This window comes from Passer domesticus, chromosome W, assembly GCF_036417665.1.
Source record: "Passer domesticus isolate bPasDom1 chromosome W, bPasDom1.hap1, whole genome shotgun sequence".
In the NCBI taxonomy this organism is placed as follows: Eukaryota; Metazoa; Chordata; class Aves; order Passeriformes; family Passeridae; genus Passer; species Passer domesticus.
This window is the reverse complement of record NC_087511.1, coordinates 3126356-3144305: the sequence shown is the minus strand read 5'-3', so window position 1 is coordinate 3144305 and position 17950 is coordinate 3126356. Positions and strand designations below refer to the sequence as shown.

General features: G+C 43.6%; 1 protein-coding gene across 7 annotated transcripts in view; it reads left to right on the top strand.

The window, feature by feature from the left end:
* Positions 1–17950, top strand: part of LOC135289177 (splicing regulatory glutamine/lysine-rich protein 1-like) — an 87075-nt gene that overhangs the window by 60320 nt on the left and 8805 nt on the right. The gene's annotated exons all lie outside the window — the stretch shown is intronic.

The window sequence follows — 17950 nt, the reverse complement described above, 5'->3', positions numbered from 1 at the left end:
CTTAATCACAGCTGAGATATGAGCCTGCATTGGGCCATTAATCATACTCTCATAATTCCTAAGTTTGTTGGCAACAGAGCCCACTGTCTCTCGGTTAGTGTCAGCATCAATTGTTGCAATGAAAGTGGTGTACTGAGATGGCCCCAGATTTGCCAGACTCCACAGCATTTGCCCTGTGCACCTGACCTTGTCGGGGTCATTATTATGTTGTCCATCCCTCCCAAAGAGTACCTCTAATACTGCCACTTCCCTTAACTGTTGGATCCCTTCCTCCAGGGTCTTCCAACGCATTCTATGGTGGTGCTCCTGCATTCTCTCCCTGTGGACAAATCTCTCTCTGACACTCATTAAAAGCCGCTCCCAGAGAGAAAGGGATCCTGGCTCCCTTACAAAAATCTGATTCATACCTGAGTCCTGGGTTAAGGGTCCCAAGTTCCTTGCCTCACCACCGTCCAGCTGCACGCCTGTACCCATAAGGTCCCAGACCCGGAGTAGCCAGGTAGTATAAGCCTCACGCCCTCGTCGCACAATGTCTTTGTGCAGATTACGGAGACTTTCGTACGTCAGGGACTCGGTGATGATCGCAGCTTCTGGCTCCCCTGTGGGTTGTGAGGTTCCTCCATTCCTATCTCTATCTGGGTGCTCTGCTTTCATCTTAGACCTCCTTGTTTCTACCGGGGCAACTGCTGCTGGCTGTGACTGCCTTTGTGGTTCAGCTGGAACCTGGACAGTTGTAACATTTGTGGGTTCCACAGCTGTACTATTAGACTGTCCCTCTTCAAGGCAAAGGGCGGGTTTCTCACCAGCTGGTGAAATGCACCCCTTCAGCATCTCTTGCATCTCCTGCATCTCCTTAACCAGCACCCTCACCCAATCTGGGTGGTTTGTTTCTGAGGCAGGCTGTGGGGCAGGGTCAGGCTCTGGAGCAGTAGCATCTCCAGTCTCTGGGGTAGTGTCAGGCTCTGCAGCAGCATCCCTAGTCTCTGGTGTAGGTGTCAGGGTAGTTATCCAGGTTAATCTTCTCTTATCTCTGAGTGCTAAACATAACGGGCATATCAGCAACACCACCCATTGTATGATATCATTAGCACTCAGAGTGGATCTTAACCCTTCGAAAACTGGTGGAACAGACCCAAAAAGATGGTTAAAAGGTTGGGAGAAAGTTTCCCCCCGTGTCATTTCCTCACAGTAGGTACCATTATTAAAGTAACTCCAAAAACATGCAGTTAGTGTGTGATAGCTCTGAATCCATGTACCTGCCATCCAGAGGAAATTAAAGATCCATGAATCCTTCACCCAGAGGACAAACTTGATAACAGACACAGTGGCCTTAGTTATAGGACCCATATTTAGATAAGGGCCTGTAAATGGGAAGTATACACTTGCGACCACATGCCACCCAAACCAGGGAAAACTAGACCACATGGTGGTACTTAAAAATTAAACTACCTAAGAACTGTTAATCCCCTTTTTTTTTTCAATGCCCTCGAGCCTCACGTTGGGCGCCAAAATCTGTCTTGGTTTGAAAAGACAGGAGTCTGTGAAGGAAGGCAAAAAGCCTTCTGTGAAATGGAAAAGGTAAACCCCCTCCTTCCGAATTATCACAATTTCAGAATTAAAAGGGCTCTCAGGCAAAGATATGGGAATGGGAATAACAGTTTTTTTACTAGGAAGAAAAAAAACAACTAAATAACAATGTAATTTAGCACAAGCAAAAAACCACTGGCAGAGTGAGAAAAACCTGACACCCTGAGAAGTCAGGGTGTTGATAGTAGTCCAGCCAGATGGTGGCTGCTCCTCCTGGAGCGGCGATCTGCAGAAGGGTGTAGATCCTTTCTGAAAATGCAGCGAAGGAGCAGCTGGGCCTTGGTTCCTGATTCCTCTGAGAAATCCAGCGAAGAAGGCTGTCTGTGGTCTCAGAAATGCTTGTTTTATGGTGGCAGGGATGCTTGGCTCCTCCCTCTGGGTGGAGCATCTCTCAATGGGATGATGTAACTAATCTTACCAGCCACAGTGAGTAATTCAATAGCCCATTAGCAGGAGATTATCTTCCTGGCAGTGTCATTGTTCTTGAAAGAGATAAGAAAAACTGCCTAACCCCCAACAGATGGCAAAAAAAGAATACATGCTTATTTTACAAGCCAGGACATTATATAGCCCATTAGCAGGAGATTATCTTCCTGGCAGTGTCATTGTTCTTGAAAGAGATAAGAAAAACTGCCTAACCCCCAACAGATGGCAAAAAAAGAATACATGCTTATTTTACAAGCCAGGACATTATATAGCCCATTAGCAGGAGATTATCTTCCTGGCAGTGTCATTGTTCTTGAAAGCGATAAGAAAAACTGCCTAACCTCCAACAGATGGCAAAATAGAATACATGCTTATTTTACAAGCCAGGACAGTGCAAAACAACTTTTCATCCGCTTCCCCCTTGACTGACCACTTTCCTTTTGGAAGAATGGAACTGCGATCTTGGGGTCCACACTCGCTTCGTGACAGTGTCACGTCTCACACATACGCTTGATCACACCCCACTCAACCACGCGATACTTACAGTCCTTTTCCCGTGTGGATTCTTTGTGCACGTCGTTTTTATGAGTGAAAAAAATTTTCTGCGGTCTCGGAGGTCTTACTCCGATTTTCGAGAGCTCTGGGCCCGTTTTTATCCTTTTGATTGTAGCTTTGGCCCTTAGTTCATGGTTCTGATTGGTTCCACTGGGTTTCCCAATCCTGTCCAGCCGCTGAAATCAGCGGGGTGCTGCCCGGGCTGGGAGAGGGGTCCCTGGAATCCCAGATCAGATCATGTCAGGAAAGGTCACCATGATTGTTATAGGTAAAAATTGATCCAGCCAATTTTAATAAAAATAAAAAGATAAAATTTATTCACGACCGATATACAGTCCCGACCTCCAACAATCAAAGGCAGCACCGACCCCGGGATCGGAGCTGGGTGAACTCAGATCTGGCCTCTATCGCACCGAATCCCCCCTGTTCACCAATGCCGCTTGGCAGAGTCCGAGTTTTATACTCTTTTTCTTGCCTGCGGCGGAGTCCCTTTGTCCTTCCTTGGAGTTCTTCATATTCATGCTGTGTCTATTCTTTGTCCTGTGCTGGACAAAGCCTTGTCCGGGAACTGATGTGTATCTGCTCCTCAGTTCTCGGAATCCCGCATTCGGATGTATGTCCTTGATGGTCCCGTCTGTCTGAGATGAATATCTTCATGGGCCATCATCGCTGGGCATTTTCTTGTTCATACCAGCGAGAACGCACATCTCCTGTGCAGGCTAGGTTCACTTCGTATGTTAATGGCACACCTCCTCCTTGACTGCCAGCTGTGGTTTTCGTCACCCTGTGAAGCAATCCCCTTCTCCTTTGCTGGTGTGATTTTAAGGCTTTATATTATATTATTCTAACAATCATATTCTATTATCACGAATTACCATCATATCCATAACATCATCCAGCCACTTCCTGGGAAGCAAGGCGTGTGTAGCAGTTGCTCTGGAAGTCTGTCACATTAAAAGGGGAGATTTCCTCAGCCCTTGGTGTGAGGACGCTTAGTATTTAATTTGTCTGTAAGTGCCCCAGAAAAGCCGAGACCCCTGTGCCCAATCAGTCTGTCAGCATCCTGTTAGGGGGACCGTTCACTGAACAGTCCAACTGGATTGGAGGGTGACTCAACTGACTTAGTCAGGGAAGCATACCAACAACATAAGGGAGACCCCTCAGCAAGTCTTCAGCTTTATTTGAGTATGTTATCCACTATCAGTACCTGTGAAGGACTCACACTAACAGTTTATGGCATAACACTATTAATATAAAATTGTGACAGGTTAAGGTTCAAGGTTTGTCAGTGATGGTATCTGACTGCAAAGACATATTCAAAGCAATACACAGACAGGGTCCCATCCCCATTACATGTATTCAGCATGCAGAGTATGGTTCTTACCCAATAGGCATCTCTATGGGGAAAAAGACAGTTTCAGCCTGTTGACTGATCCCAACAGTTACAATGGAGTCTTCCCTAACTTTTCTCCCATTGTCCACTTACTTTTATATTATTTCTTTATGTTTAGGTGGAGCTTGAGTGACTCTAGTCATACATACCTTTATTACTGCTTGGTGTAAAATTCTGTTGCTTTGCTTTGAAAGATACAGTAAAAAAAATATAGAGCACATGCCCAGTGAGGTGTGGCGGCACCTTGGAGGTGGGTAGCTGTGGGATGACGGTATGCATTAATATTGTAATTAGGCTATAATGAAGCACCATCTGAGGAGAGCAATTTCAACACATCTGATGGCTCAGCAGCAGGACATCTTTTCCTATCTCCCCTGGTTGACAGGTGCTACTTGGTTTATCAGCTGCAAAGTACCATTGAGTTCCCCTCCCTGTAAGGATTTCAACAGAGCCTGGCTGCAGTGTGTCCACTCGGTTCCACCCTCCATTCCATCCCCTTTAGCAGGTGCTATGGTTGCAGATTGTGGGTGTTGGGAATTATCCTAGAATAGGTCTTGAGCATGCCAACCGCATTCTATCCAGGGAGTGGCAACTGTATTTTAGCCTATAATTTCCATACTGTTTATAACTTCTGTCAGGATGTGAATATAACTTCTCAGTTTCCTCTAATTTTATCCCGACATCTTTCCACAAAGGCAAACATTGTAAATAATGAATGTTTCCCCCTTCTTCCCCATTTTCTTAGCTTTTATATCTGAGCTGACATCATATGATATGAAATATCCCTTTGGTCAATTCACGCCAGCTGTCCTAGTTGTGTCCCCTCTGTCATGGTTTAGGACTGGTATTTCCCAATTTAGTGTTAACACTGAAACACTCCAAACCACATGCCACTTCCTCACTCCCCCAAGCTGAGAGGAGAACTAAAGGCACAAAAGGCAAAGATCATGCATCAAGATAAGAACAGTTTACTGGAAACATCAATGAGATAAGAAAACTAACAATAACAGCAACAGTACTAATAGCAATGTACAAGAAAGAGGACATGATTCACTGAATCACTCCCATTACTCACCATGGAACCCAGTAATAGGGGAACCTCCACCATGATATCCCCAAAAGAGATCTCCTTCCCCCACCCCTGGCAATGAGGTAGTATAAACTAAGCGGCTCTCCTGGCTGCAGCAGAAATTAACCCTATCCTGGCTGGAACCAGGACATTATCCACCCCTTTAATCTATACCATATACTCACCTTCTAACTATATACATACATATATATATATATTAATATCTAAAAAATATGCACAAGCACAAATATCATTGCCATAGTCAATGGCCATCCCTCCAAGATGTCTGTTAAATTAATTTAGTCAGTGACTGTGGGTTCTATCCATGCTAGATGTCTTCTAGGGCAGGAGGGCTGATGTGCTGTTGGCTGATTGCAAGTTGCATCAGGAACTCACAACTGGTGTATCTGGAGCTGTCCATCCTCATTGTCCATGGTAGTTATGGCATACAGTAGAAGTGTCATTCAGCAACCAGTATTATACAATTCAACATTACCGACTGTTCTCATCCAAAAATCAAATCCCCTTGAGGTACACATCATGTTTCTCCATCCTTCTGCATTACCCACAAGGTACACCCAGATCCTTGAGCAAAACCAATCCCATGGATGGGTTTGCCTTTGCTTGAGGCAAGACTAATCCAAACTGTTTTCTCTAACACATTCCTCATATGGACCACAGGAACTTTAACCCCTTATACAGTATGTGGAGGTTTTGATTGGGCAGGGCCAACTTGATTGGTAGAGCCTTGGGTATTAACTAACCAGGTGGCCTTCACTAGATGTAGATCCCAATGTTTGAAGGTCCCATCACCCATTGCTTTCAATGTGGTTTTTAACAGTCCATTGCACCATTCAATTTTCCCAGAAGCTGGTGCACGATAGGGAATATGATACACCCACTCAATACCATACTCTCTGACCAAGGTGTCTATGAGGCTATTTTTCAAATGAGTCCCGTCATCTGACTCAATTCTATCTGAGGTGCCATGTCACCACAGGACTTGCTTTTCAAGGTCCAAGATAGTGTTATGGGCAGTGGTGTAAGGCATAGGGTACGTCTCCAGCCATCCAATGGCTATTTCCACCATTGTAAGCATGTAGTGCTTGCCTTGATGGGTCTGTGGGAGTGTGATGTAATCAATCTGCCAGGCCTCCCCATATTTCCCATATTTATATTTTGACCATTGTCCACCAGGGGCTTTACCTGCTTGGCCTGCTTGATCACAGCTCATGTTTCATAGTTATGGATAACCTGGGAGGTAGTGTCCATGGTTAAGTCCACCCCTCAGTCACAAGTTCATCTGTATGTTGCATCTTTTCCCTGATGACCTGAGGTATTATGGACCCATCAAGCCAGAAATAATTCACCTTTATGCTGCCAGTCCAGATCCACCTGAGATGCTTTAATCTTGGCAGCCTGATCCACCTGTCCATTGTTGCAATGTTCTTCCATAGCCTTACTCTTGGGTATGTGTGCATCTATTTGATGTACGTTTACTGCTCTATCCAGGCAGCACTGTCTTAGCACAGTTCTGCAGCCCAGATGGGTTTACCTCTTTGCTGACAATTGGTCTTTTTCCATTGATCCAGCCACTCCCACAGAACATTTCCTGTCGGTGATGGAGAGAGACAGGGAGACTGACTCAGTGATCAGAATATGATTTTATTGTGGGATACAAACGCTTATATACTATTTCAGGGACACTAGTAATGTGTACTACAATGATTAGGTTAAAATCACATACACAAACTTATACATATAACAACATCTCTTGCTTGCAGAGTTTAATGGGATTTTCTTTTTCCGGTAAACCTGATTTAATCTTCTTGCAGTTTAGGTCTAATTTTCAAAGTTCTGTTTGCTTTTGCCAAGGCATCCTGTTATCAAATCTCTTATGTTAACCAGGTCCAAAGTCCATCATCTGTCTTGTGTCCCCCAACATTCCAACATCTCCCCCTTTCCTTTTGACCAAATGGCCTTATTAATTAATGGCCCTATTAATTAATCTCTGCACACATTGAAAGCTATCATGATTAATACAATTATTATCAGAATTACCACATACATACCTATCCTAAAAAGAATATTTTAATTAAAAACTCCATCCACAAAAAGGCTCAGGCTTGATTTTTATAAACTAAAAACATTCCTGATGGCATCTGCATTACTGGATTTAGAAAGGCTGCCAGAAGTGTAATTGTACCAAAAGGTTTGATTCTTATACATGGGGTGATAGGGAGAAACATCTCAAGCTTTAGACTGATTTCTTCCCATATATTTAAAATTAACACAAAAATCCAATTTCACAGAACCCAGGAATTCTAATTCTTGGGGTTCCACCAAGGGTGTTTCAGGGGGGTAAGGGATCCAATTTAATAGGATTTGGTTTGCTTTAAAAAAATTTTAGTGTAAATATTAGTGTAAAATTCTGGAGGGGCTATATTCCCCCCTAATTTTTTTGTTTTTTAATAACATGTGTGTTTCTCATTATGAACATGAAGGTAACATCAAAGCAAAACAATATGTAATATAACAATAAACTTATACTAAGTAAAAATAAATCAGATAATAGATACAATTAGTAGCACATGAAAAATAAAATGATGATTTAAAACAATGCCTTATTAATTTCTTTAATACTGTACTATTACTTGGAGTCTGTAGTAATTGGCTAGCTTTATTTTTTAAAGTGAGGGCTTTGAAAATCATTCCCGGGTAAGATTTCTAAGTTCACTTCAAAAGGAGGTTTAGCTGTTATAGGTCCAAATTTGGTGAGTCAAAATTACTTGAATATAATTTTGGTGCAGAAAATTTTCTCTACTAGTTAAGGCCAGGACTTGGCCAGGGTCCAGGCTTTTAACTGGAAGAGTCTTTTTAATATATTTTAGAAACCTCTTAGTAATAGTAGTTAGAAAAATAATATATGTCTTATAAATAGCTATACAACAATAAGTGAAGGTTGGTAAAGTAGCTGGTTTTCTCATTTATTGTTAGTCAATGGTATCATAGACAAATAGCAAATGAATAAAGTAATGCTTGTTATAGAAAGTCAGTGAATTCACATCATTAAACCATCAGCATAATTAGGGTTACTTAATATATTAGTAGAAATTGTCTTTAGAAATTGAGGTTATATTTTCTTAGACATAAATGATGAAATAAATTGGGCAGGAGATTTTTTTCCTTTTTAATGCCTTTATTAAAAAGAATCAGCTCAAGTGGGGAGAAAACGATGGGTCGTGCCCACGCTGCCGCTGCTCCCAGAAGTGGCACGGAGGAGGAGGATGATGCAGCTGTGTCCACTGGTGTGCAGGCAGAGCTGGGGCTTCCGTCCTCACGAGAGATTAGGAGATTCCACTTTTTCAGTCTAACATTTCAGGTCCTCTCTCTAGTTAACATCTTTTCAGGTTAGGGTGAGAAGTAAAAAGTAAAAAGGATCTTAACAGATACTGGACTAAGTTCCTCACCTTTAGACATCACTTAGGTCTCTTAATTCCATGCTGGCTCGCTGGTTTAAGTTTTTTTTTTCCTGGAAAATTGCAAAATCTGTTGAAATGCATTCTCATCTGCATACCAGCTCTGATGTCACACCCTTCCCCTGCTACCTGCAGGGTTTGGTGTCACTCCCTAGCAAGCAGCAGGGGGGACAATGGCTTATCACCAACCATTAACAGGTAATTCAAGAAGAACTCTTAACAATAGGTGACTGCAACATGAAGCTAACCTTCAATTCAACAGCAACTGGTTCAACTGGTTCAACTGGTTTTAACTCTGCAACCTTAAAAAAAATAGACATTAAAGCAAAAAAGTAAAAGAAAGCATTAAATAACTCATAACTAATTGCAGTTATAATATGGAGACTCATTCTTCAATACTACTTATAAAAAATAGCAAAAACTGTTCTTATTTCTATAGCAAAAAAGCTGTATCTTGTCATTTAAATGAGCAAATTTTGAGAAAAATTCATTCAGGCTTTATGTTATTTACTTGTATAGCAAAGAAATTATATCTTATAACTCAAACAGGTATACTTCAACAAAATAAAATCAACTTTACTAAAACTTTAATAAAGTATTTTTAAAAGAACTTAAAGTTAACATCACTGAGACTAAATAAAAATCCATTTTAACAATAATTAACTTATTTAAACTCGATTATTACAAAAGGTTACTGAAAATTTGTCATATAACAGTTAAACATCAAAATAAAGAAGATGCAAGTAAACAATTGTACTGAAATCTTTACAATAAAATTACTTTGTTAGAACCATGGAGTAAAATGCAAGCACTTAATAAATATGATAGTGATGTCTCAAAAAATCACTGCAGATAAAGTTTAAGGTTTGTCGGGAATGTGAGCTAAAGAATCTTGAATTTATGACTTATCTAATTACTCTCAGTGAGGTATGTCGTTTTGCTATGTTACTAATATGTAAAAAGACACCACGTCTATACCAACACCTTTGAATTTTTCTAGTAACAATCTTGTTAAAAATCAGAATTCACAAGTTAGAAGGTAAATCTCAACACTGGCTGGTGCCAGGTGGGGCCACACCCTCTGTAGCAACTTTAAAGACTGCTTGTAGGATAGATTTAAGTTTGGCTTAATAAGAGTAATGGGATATAAACATTGAAGGCTAGAACAAAAAATATTTAGTTACATAGTACTAAATAGCTGTACTAAAAAATTCACAACAAAATACATTGTTTAAAAAAAAGACAAGTAACTGGAAATTTGACTAAGGCTAGGTGTCCCTCAGGGCTTTAGATCTGTATGAACTGTGGCTTTTGATAGCTGGGCTACTCCTTCCAATGCTTTAAAGCGCCTGGGGCACTTCAGTCAGGGACCACTGTGGGGGTGTGGAGTGTCCTTAATGACTCCTGTACAAAATCTGAATTCATAATAATTCTCCACTGTGTTAATACATCCCTCTCTCACAAAACCAGGGGGACAGACAGCACAAGAAGTTTAACTGTGGTGATCTGCCCATCAGGCCCTGTTATTTGCACTGAGTGTTGGCTTTGCAGGCTTCCAGGGAGTACCTGAGGCACAGTCATTAATGGCCACTCACTGGGCTATTGGCCTTTTGAGATAACAGTCATGTCAGCTTTTGTATCAATGAGTCTTGCTAGGAGTGTCTCTGCCTTTCAGAGTCACTTTGCACTGGCAAGTTGGACATTCAGATGTAATAAGTTGTGTCCATAGAATCTGTGGGACCCTTGTGGAATCAAAAATCCCCCTCCCTCTGTTCAGTTATCGGGGGTGCAGATAGGGGTGATGCCTGGGAAAATGAGTTGAGCTATATGGCTCCCTGCTGGGAGTACACAGGGCGGCTGGGGGGTCAATGCCATGAGTTAGAGTAAATAGCTCCAGGGAGAACAAACAAAGTATGTATATGCTGTCCAGGTGGTCCAAAAACTCCTGTGGTAATCAAATGAACAGATGAATGAAGTAACATTACTGTGGTATTGGTTGATGTTATAAATGAACTAGCCAATTTGATTAATAAGGAGAATTTATTCAATAATTAAAATACAATCGTAAAAAGGCCACAAGCAAAGATCAGATCGGCGCTGAACCAGGCTAACAGAGTCAGGTGAGACAGGTGGGGCACTTTGGCTCCCCTCCCCTGTGCATCACAACGAGACAGCTCTAACAAAGTATTTTTTATACATTTCCAAGCTCCAAGGGTTGTCGGGAGGGTTTCTTGCTTTCTTATCGTTGATCTTATCCTTTTAGCATATTCATGTAGTTTTTCCTTTCTTGCTGTGAGTTTCCCCAAAACTGGTAAATAATTCACTTTGTTAGAGGAAAATCTCCTGCAATATACATTCTAGGAGACATATTTATCTTATGATGATGCATATCAAATGCATATTGCTGGGGTTTGGTCAGATGAATAATCCTCTGGAATCAACATTTCTGGAGATAAATATTCAGGCTAGGATTTTGGTGCATATCGCTGTAATCTCATCAGAGGGAATTTCCCAGAACCCTCCTTTGGTATGCCAGGATTTTCATTAAGCGAGGTTACTGTAGTCTCAGTACGAATTTATATGTATAATCTATCACAGTTGATGTGTCTAGTCCTGTGCTCCCTGGTGTGGCCGGTCATATGTCAGCCACAGTGGTCTGGCCAGGGCTGCCTGTGGTTTGGCAAAGACTGCTTGGGGAGATTGGGCTGAGGCTTGCAGTGGTCCCTCTGAGGCATCAGCTGTGGCATCTGTGTCTTCGTGTGGTGCCGCTCCGTGCTTCGGCTCCGGTTTCCCGATATCAGACGCTTTTCAAAAATCCTACTTGGACCGACATTGATTACGGCACCAAGGGCAAATGCCGGGAGTTTTGGATTTGGCCTCCCCCTTTTCCAAACAGTCCTTTTTCAAATCCCGAGATTTCCCGCAAGTTTGGGGGTCCTGCTCCTTAAAGGCATTTTTCTTTAGTTGCATCCTGTTATCATGAGGGTCAGGAGGGAATGGATCAGTCTCATAACCTGAGTCTATCGGCCCTGGATCGAAGGGCTCCCCCTCCTCCCTGCTAGAGCTGTGGTCAGTGATATAAACTGCTAAGGACCGTGAGAAAGGATGCCTTCCCCTCCTTTGTCGGGGGCAGGGGCGAGGTTGATGGCTGCCACTGCTCTTCAGTATCAGAGGTGCCTGTTTTAAGCACGCAGGGAGAGTCAGAGTGAGGAAAGACAGAGCGGGGTAGGGGGCCGGCAGCATCCGGCCACTCGCTTTTTCAACATCTTAAAAAGTATTCTCCAGGACAGGAGTAAAAGTGACTTAAGGTCCTCCTTTATGATGGGGGAGTCATGCTTGTCCAGAAGGGCAAGCATGGTTTCATAGACGTGTCTCTCTTTGGGCATTTCCTTTCCCATTCCTTTAGTTCCCCTGGCTCACCTGTCAGTTGCAGCAAACAGGCAATTGCAGGCCCAAACGATCAGTTCCAGGGCCTCGCCGACTGCCACCAGTCAGACTGGTTCATTTCCTCACACGGAGGTACCAATTGTCGGCGATGGAGAGAGACCAGGAGACTGACTCAGTGATCAGAATCTTATTTTATTGTGGGATACAAACGCTTATATACTATTTCAGGGACACTAGTAATGTGTACTACAATGATTAGGTTAAAATCACATACACAAACTTATGCATATAAAAACATCTCTTGCTTGCAGAGTTTAATAGGATTTTCTTTTTCCGGTAAACCTGTCTGATTTAATCTTCCTGCAGTTTAGGTCTAATTTTCAAAGTTCCGTTTGCTTTTGCCAAGGCATCCTGTTATCAAATCTCTTATGTTAACCAGGTCCAAAGTCCATCATCTGCCTTGTGTTCCCCAACATTCCAACAATTTCCTACCATCCACAAGTCACTGCAGAGGTAGAATGCTGGCCATTTCTCTTATTCAGTGATATCTAACGCCAGCTGGATGTCTTTCACATCTTCAACCTGACTTGATCCACCTTGTCCCTCAATAGCTTCCACGACTCGATGCATAGGACTCCATATGGCAGCTTTCTATTTTCAATGTATGCCTGCAATATGGCAGGAACCATCATTAAAGAGAGTGTATTGCTTTTCATTTTCTGGCAGCTGATTATATGGTGGGGCCACCTCTGCACATTTTACCTTCTTCTCCTTTTCTGATGATAGTCTGAAATTTTCACCTTTGGGCCAGTTCATGATGACTTCCAAGATCCCTGGGTGATTTGGGTTTCCTATTCGAGCTCACTGTGTGATCAAAGCAATCCACTTACTCCAGGTAGTATCATTGGCATGATGTGTTGCAGGGACTTTCCCTTTGAGCATCCAGCCTAGCACTGGCAGTCAGGGTGGCAGGAGGAGCTGTACTTCAGTGTCAATCACTTCTGAAGCAGCTCCAATCCCTTTATAAGTATCACTTTTTCAGTTGAGGTGTAACAGGCCTTGGATCCTTTGTGTCCTTGACTCCAGAACCCTAGGAGTCATCCTCGAGTCTTCTTGTGTACTTTTTGCTAGAGGGTCCAGGAAAGACCAATCTCCCCAGATGCAGTGTAGAGCACATTTTTCACATCTTGTCCTGTCCTGACTGGCCCAAGGGCTACTGCATGAACAATCTTCTGTTTAATTTGTTCAAAAGCTTCTTGCTATTCAGCACCCAACTTATCGGCAGGTAGAGAGGACTTACAGTCTGACTGTATTCTGGAATATGCATCCTCCAAAAACCCACAGTGCCTAGGAAAGCTTGTGTTTCCTTCTTGCTGGTTGGTGGGAACAGAGCTGCTATTTTGTTGACCACATCCATTGGAGTCTGATGATGTCCATCTTACCATTTTATTAGTTAAAACTGAATTTCCTGAGCAGGTTCCTTGTCCTTACTCTGCTTTATGGCAAAACTGGACTTCAGCAGAATCTGGAATACCTCCCCCCCCCTTCTCAAAAACTTCTTCTGCTGTGTTGCCCCACATGATGATATCATCAATGTGTTACAAGTGTTCTGGAGCCTCACCCTTTTCCAGTGCAGTCTGGATCAGTCCATGGCAAATGGAAGGGCTGTGTTTCCACCCCTGGGGCAATTGATTTCAGGTGTACTGGACACCCTTCCAGGTGAATGCAAACTGTGGCCTGCACTCTGCTGCCAGAGGAATGGAGAGAAGCACATTAGTAATGTTGATGGTGGCACCACTTTGCTGCCTTGGACTCCAGTTTATACTGAAGTCCCAGTATGTCCGGCACAGCAGCACTCAGCGGTGGTGTGACTTCGTTCAGGCCACAATAGTCTGTCAGTCTTCACTCTCCACTGGACTTGTGCACTGGCCATAGAGGACTATTAAAGGGTAAGTCTTGCTGACAACTTCCTGAGTCTCCAGTTCACAACTCATCTCACGGACAGGGGCCATGGAGTCCCAGTTAGTGTGGTATTGCTGACAGTGCACTGTTGTGGTAGGGATCAGTACCCGTTGTTCTTCAACCCTCATCAGTCCCACAGCAGAAGGGTTCTATGAGAGACTAGGCAAGGTATTCAGTTGTTTAATTTCCACTGTCTCCACAGCATCTATCCCAAAATCACAGTGATGCCCTTTTGGGTCCTTGAAATACCCTCTCCTCAGGTAATCTGTGTGAAGGATGCATCGGGCCTCTGGACCAGTCACAATGGGGTGTTTTTGCCATTTGCCCTGTGTCAAGCTCACTTCAGCTTCCAGTACAGTCAGCTGTTGGGATCCCTCTGTCACCCCAGAAATAGAGATGGATTCTGCCCCTAAATATTTTGATGGCATCAGGGTACACTGTGCACCAATGTCAACTAATGCCTTATACTCTTGTGGGTCTGATGTGCCAGACCATCGGATGCTCACAGTCTAATAGATCCGATTGTCACTTTCCTCCACCTGGCTGGAGGCAAGGCCACTCTAATTCTGGTCATAGTACTCATTGCTCACTTATGGTAAAGATGACCTGGAGGTCTGTTCAAGAGTATCAGAAGTAACATCATCCCTTCTATTCTGTCTGAGGACTTGCTCACTGGAAACTGGAGCTACATTTATCCTTGAAGAATTTCCTGCAGTGGTTGTCCTTCCTCTCAACTCACATACACATGCTGCTAAGACAGAGGTGGGTTTTCCATCCTATTTCCTCATGTCCTCTCCATGGCACACAGATAAAACCACAGGTTACCTTGTGGTGTGTACCCTCTCTCTCAAGCAGGGGGGTGCTTGCTCCCAATAGCAGACTCTGGTCCATACTGGTGGGGCATGGGACATTTCCTCTCTAACTCTCTCGAGTCTTTCAAATCTGTCTGCTGTCTTGGACAGTCTTTCCACAGCCGAGGTACCACAACCATGTGAACAGACCAAGCAACATTGTGATCAGTGGCTCCGTACCTGATATAACAAATGCTTGTGGATGCTCCGCTTGACTCCCTACACAAAATCACAGACTTGTTAGGGTTGGGAGGGATCTCTGGAGATCATCTAGTTCAACCCTTCTGCCAAAGCAGGTTGTATTGGATCTGACTGAGATAGAGTTCATTTTTCCTTAGCAGCCCTCACAGTGATGTGCTTAGCATTGGTAGCTGGAAGTGTATTGATAACACACCAGTGTTTTGGCTACTGCTGAGAAGCACTGTCCCTCTAACATTCCTTCCCCCCATCAAGGGGCTGGGAGTGGGCAAGATCCTGGGAGGGGACGCAACCAGGCCACCTGACCCAAATTAACCAAAGGGATATTACATACCATATGACGTCAGCTCAGATATAAAAGCTAAGGGAGAGAGGAGGAACAGGGGGCATTCGTTATTCTACGTTTGCCTTCCAGAGCAACCACTACTCGTGCTGAAGCCCTGCTTCCCGGGAAGTGTCTGAACATCGCTCACTGATGAGATGTAGAGATTAACTTTCCCCTTTCCTTATGCATGCATAAAGTTTTGTTTATTTTTTTCCTTTGCTTTAGTAAATGGCCTTATATTAACCTACTAGTTGTTTTCCATCTTATTTTCTCCCCTGTCCCACTGGGGAGTGATAGAGCAGCTTACTGGACACCTGGCACCCAGCCAAGGTCAAACCACTACAGTCCTTTTGGCGTCCAAATGTAGGATAAGATAAAGGCAGTTATACATATATATATATATTGCATGCTATAGTAAATGATAAATAGTAGTTATCAAGTAGTAAGCTCCTATGCAGGACATGGTGTTTATCAACTGCACTGCTTATCACTGTTTTGCTGAGTTTGGGAACATGTTAAGACAAACAATGATGAGTGAATACAGCTCCTTCTCCCTGCCCAGGGTGGATGTGAATGATTTTGTACTGCAGACTTCCACGGTCTTTGCTCATCCTTATGTAAGCTGTTTAATACTATTAATAATATTAGCTAATACTGTTGGTACACTATGGAATTCAAGCAATCTGTCATCCTGGTATAAGAGAAAACCTTTATGTGAAGAGCTATTGAAAATCTGCCCTGTGGAAAAATTTGGTCAGGTTCCTAGGGTAGTTATCACCTCCCATTGCCTGGGACTTTACACCCAAACATGTAAACAACCCTAATAAACTGACCTGTCAACTGATAGAAGGGTGCCTTGTTTACCCCAATGAATACCAGCAGCTTCTTGCCCTGTACTAGAGCCTGGCCTGTGCCTACCAAGCCACTGTTCAATACTGTCACAGGACTATAGTTGACGCAGGAATCCAAACTGCATTTGAGGGCACTATGGCTGAGACAGGGACTCAAACTACAGCAACTACAGTAATTGCCCCTGTAGCGAAAACAAAAAAAATGGACAAGGCAAGTTGCAGGCCCATACTACCAATTAGTAATGGAGGAAGAAGAAGAGGAAGTAACAGTAGGAAAGGAGAGATTAGATCAAGAGGCAGGCCCTTCAACAAAGAAATTGAAAGGAGTGAGGCAAATCAAATGGGAAACTGAAGTTACTTGGTGTTGCAGACTAAATTGCTGCTAGTAAAATCCAGGGTAAAGAACTACAAAGGCCTTTGCATAATATTCACAGATCTTTAATTCAGCCACACGGTGAGATGTTCAGAGTTCCCAAAGCCCACACATGTATATGGTCTAGGTTACTCAGTCCCCGGGGGGTAGGGGGTGAACCTGGTCTTGGGGCAGTGCAAAGATGAGGGCCAATCAGGGAATAGGGAGGGAGTGGCTCAGGGACATAAGGACAGGGAAAGGAGCCAGTGGGGCCGAACAGCTTTGAGGGAAGCTTCTTATGTCCCCCCAACCCAGGGGATGCCCCCCAGGGTCTCCACAACTTGGTCCCTGACCTCATCAGAACTTTGAGACTTGCAAAAAGATTACAGCCGCCAGCAAGGTGAGCAGATTTCTGCCTGGCTGCTTTTGTGCTGGGATAATGGAGCCAACAGTCAGTAGTTAGAAGGTCATGAAGCCAAATAGCTGGGATCCCTTCCTAAGGATCGGGAAATTGAAAGAGGAACTGGAAAGGAAGGAGCAATTTGCAGACTCTGGAAATGGCTTCTCTCAAGCATGAGGGCAAGATATCCATTTAAGGAAGATCTTGTGAGCTCCCCAGCGAAGTGGACCACTACACACAAAGGTATCCAGTACAGAGAAGTAGCAGTGCTGGCAATCATCTATAGTGATCTAAAAAGTGACAGAGTCCCTAAAGATCCAGAGGATGTGCCTTGCACAATGGCCATGTGGAGGAAGGTGGTTCAAAGTTCCCCTGCATCATATTCCAGCAGCTTGGTATCATTGTATTATCCACAAATGGATACACCAACTGTAGAGATGGCATCCTCCTGGCTCTGAAATGTAGAAGAAACACTGGGTACTTCCTCATGCCTACAAGCCAGCACCCCAGCTTTTAGGGGCAGCCCAAGAGATCTGTCCTCTCCTGCTCTGGTCAGAGGGAAGTCCCAAACTCAGGCGATGTGGTGAACTCTAGTTCTTTCTGTGTGACCAGAGGGAGGGCATGAGGAAGTAGGATGGTGAACCCACCTTTAAGCTGGAAGGCCATGTCTGTGAACTGAGAGGGAAGAGAGCTGTTAAGAAAGGGTCATCCAAAATGACTCCGTGTCATTGCTGCAGAAAGACAAGAAGGCAATCAGCGATCTCCCAGACATAAAAGAACTGAAATCACTTCCATTAACCATGGTGAGGACACTTCTGATCTGGCATCCCAAAGGTCAGACGGTGAATACTCTGACCAGGAACAGAGGGTCCCTGCTTTCAGCCAGGAGGAGGAAAGGGATGACCGGGTATACTGGACTGTGTGTATTTAATGTCCTGGCACATCAGATCCCCAGAAGTATAAAGCTTTAGAAGATACCGGTGCACAATGCACACTAATGCCATCAAGGCAGAAGAGTGCAGAATCCATCTGCATCTCTGGAGTGACAGGGGGAGGCCAGGAGTTGCCTGTATTAGAGGCTGAGATGAGTTTAACGGGACAAATGGGAAAAGCAT